This window comes from Ipomoea nil, unplaced genomic scaffold, assembly GCF_001879475.1.
Source record: "Ipomoea nil cultivar Tokyo-kokei standard unplaced genomic scaffold, Asagao_1.1 scaffold0444, whole genome shotgun sequence".
Taxonomy (NCBI): Eukaryota; Viridiplantae; Streptophyta; class Magnoliopsida; order Solanales; family Convolvulaceae; genus Ipomoea; species Ipomoea nil.
In genome coordinates, this window is record NW_017616872.1 from 122,923 (window position 1) to 126,928 (window position 4,006).

The following is a 4,006-nucleotide window of genomic DNA, read 5'->3' on the forward strand; positions in this document are numbered from 1 at the left end:
GGACAAACAATTATATTTGTAAGAGGAGCATTGCTCCTCTTATATAGAGGAGCTCAAGAGCTCCTTTTCCAAACATTTTCAATGTGAGATCAAAATGATCCAATATCATTTACAAAGGGGGGCCCGTGGCTCCTTTTTGTCTTCTTATTTTTTTGTTTTAATTTTAATTTTATTTTGTATATCGTTTTGTTTGAATGATGATCATGATGATGATGATGATTATGATTATTATTTTTGTTGTTGTTGTTATTGTAATAAATGTTTGTATATCGTTTTGTTTGGATATATATTCATAATTTTTGAATTTCATATTTACACTTCTCTATATTCATAATTACATAACTATGTGTTTATAATTATGTTCAAAACACTATGTTTATAATTATAGAACTATATATTCATAATTATGAACAATTTTTGAACTGTGTCTACTTTGCAAGGTGGACACGGTGGCACAACATAATTTGTCGGGTCAATAGTACTAAGAAAAAAGTCTTTGGACTTCGCAATACTTGTCCACATTGATGGGCAAACAATTATATGTTTGTAAGAGGAGCCATGATCGTCTTATATAGAGGAGCTCAAGAGCTCTTCTTTCCAAACATTTTCAATGTGGGATCAAAATGATCCCACCTCATTTACAAAGGGGAGTCACCTTTGTCTTCTTCTTATTTTTTTTTAATTTTAATTTTAATTTGTATATAGTTTTATTTGGGTTATTATTATTATTTACGAATTAATAGATTTTATTTAATTTCTATTTGAGATTTACTTACCAAATAAGCTTTATTACAAAAGTTGGGGCGGAAAAATGAATTACGATGATTTTGTTTTTAATTATATATAGATAGATTGATACTATTTCATTTTTTAAGCAAAATCTTCCTTAAAGATTAATAGTAAAATAAAGCTAACTTATTAATAACCAATCAGATTCTATTACATTTTTTTACGCAGAATTTTTCTTCAAGATTAATAGTAAAATAAAGCTAAATTATTAATAACCAATTCTATTCTATTTTTTTTTATGCAAAATCTTTCCTAAAAGATTAATAGTAAATATCTTAATGATTCTTTTTCTTATACTGCTTATTGATTCTTTTCCATTTTTCAGAATGTAGAAAAAATTCCCATGGCTAACATTTCCTTCCATTCATTTCCATTTTTCCATATTATTATTAATTTTCTTCCTAATATTATTCTATATTGTTTTGGCGTACGGCTTCCTTCGATTCATTTTTATATTTTCATATTATTATTAATTGTTTAGACGGGAACTTGTAAAGGAGGTTATTATTTTTATTAATTAATATAGAATATAGATTACCAATTAAAATTAAAGTTCTTATTCTAATTGAACAATAATATTACCAATTATTATTTGAAGATTCTGTAAAATAATAAGTAAAATTGTATTACGAATAGGAAAATATATGTACTTTAATTTTAATTTAAATTATTAATAATTACTTCTATTTTATTTTTTAACAAAATCTTCCTTAAAGATTAATAGTAAAATAAAGCTAAATTATTAATAACCGATTCTATTACATTTTTTTACACATAATTTTTTTAAAAGATTAATATAGTAAAATAAAGCTAAATTATTAATAACCAATTCTATTACATTTTTTTTACGCAGATTTTTTCTTAAAGATTAATATAGTAAAATAAAGCTAAATTATTAATAATCGATTCTATTACATTTTTTTACGCAAAATTTTTCTTAAAGATTAATAGTAAAATAAGGCTAAATTATTGATAACCAATTCTATTATATTTTTTACCCAAAATCTTTCATAAAAGATTAATAGTAAATATCTTAATGATTATTTTCCTTATACTGCTTATTGATTCTTTTCCATTTTTCAGAGTGTAGAAAACACTCACATGGCTAATATTTTCTTCTATTATTTTTCATATTTCCATATTATTATTAATTTTCTTCCCAATATTATTATTAATTGTTTGGGCGTACGACTTCCTTCCATTCTTTTTTATTTTTTCATATTATTATTAATTGTTTAGGCGGGAACTTGTAAAGGAGGATTTGTGTTTATTAATTAATATAGAATATAAATATAGAATATAGATTACCAATTAAAATTAGTTTTATTTTTAATATTATATTTGAATAATAATATTACCAATTATTATTATTATTATTATTACTACAGAGTAATTATGGCGATCCCATAATTACGCCAAAAAATAAATACATTTTTGACCTATACAATGAGGAATTGAGCATAGACTTCATAACTGTCAAAACCGGCACCATGAGAATAAAACAACTTAACAAATCAGAACTTCAGAAGTCCGATTACTTCAATAATCAACGCAAAGAACTAAGAAGAATATAATAATAGTCAATTGATGTATTAAAGGCGATTGCTGCTATATCTTGTCGTGTATATTACAACAGAAACACTTAACCACTCCTCATTCTCCAATCACCCATGAGTCACACATTTTATTGTGTGGCATTTTAAATTCTTGACTAATGACAGTATGTCAGTATAGCAAAAAAATGAAGAGAGAGATTAGAGGAGTCAGCACTCAGCATCCCTTTAAACGGGCAGGAGTAGGCACCACTCAAAGCGAGATTCACATGAGGCTGCCTTTCATCAATGATAATGAAACTTCAATAGAAGCAAAAAATCAATATATGAAATGGACTTGGAGTAACCGTAGAAATATTCAGAATAAATCATAATCTAGGCATATGATATGAATAGCTTTTTGCTGAAAAAAGTATTAAATTTGGACAACACAACCATGAAAAACATATTGTATCTAATCCAATCAAACTACTTGGATGCTAAACCTACCCTTAATTTCGAAACGCGGCTGAACTGAATGATCAAGGGTGAAGACCTAGTGGGAAAAAAGGGATTCAATATAAAATGAAGACTTATAATTTTTGTAGTCATCAACTCATTGTATTTATAGGTGAAAAATATGAGAATTATAAATTTGTAAAAATTTTCAAAAAGAAAGTGTATTTATTTATTTAAGGTATTGCCCTAATCAATTCATTATATTGATATTCCTAATCAATTCATTGTATTAATATTCCTAATTAATCTTATTCCTAATTAATTCATAATATTGATATTACTAAATTTCCATTTTTCATTTTCTTACCAAATAAGCTTTATTAAGTATTTGACCAATAAAATATAAAATATTTAATTAATTTGACTACAAAAGTTTGAGCGAGAAAATGAAATAGGAGGATTTTACTTTTATATATATATATATATATATATATATATATATATATATATATATATATATATATATATATATATATATATAAAAGAAGATTTCTCATTTTTTACATATGTTGAGTCCAATTATAATTGAGTTGTGGTTCAATTATAATTAACATTAAATACAAATCAAGATCTATTTATACGCGTAATATTATCTTTTAAAGGTTTTATCTAATTTTAGTATTTAATGAATTTATAACATTGTACGTATTTCTTAACCTTGTATCTTATGTGTTGTATAAACCCAACAATCTTTTCACACACACACGCACACGCACACGCACGTACACGCACGCATGCACGCACCGCGCACGCACACACACAAAACTAATTTTTGGGCATTGCAAAAATAAAAAATAAATCAATTAACATTTTATAATATAATAAAAAATAGAATTTTTAATATAACAAATAATGCTGGGCCAATACATGGTTACTTTTTTTTTTTTTTTTTTTTTTTTTTTTTAATTTTAATTTCTAGGCCAAAGCTAATCCATTGTTGTAACCCAATACCTAAAATCCATTAAACCCATTAATATTGGTTAATTTTTTCCACCAAATTATAAATTGGTAACTCTTCTCCAACATCACGGAACATTTCATCCAACCTATCTTCAGGCTCATCATCTTCATTTGCTTCGTTGTCAACATACATGTTAGATGTACTAGTCTCTCTTCCTGCTTCACCGTGCCATATCCATTTTGTATAATTTAGATTAATTCCATCA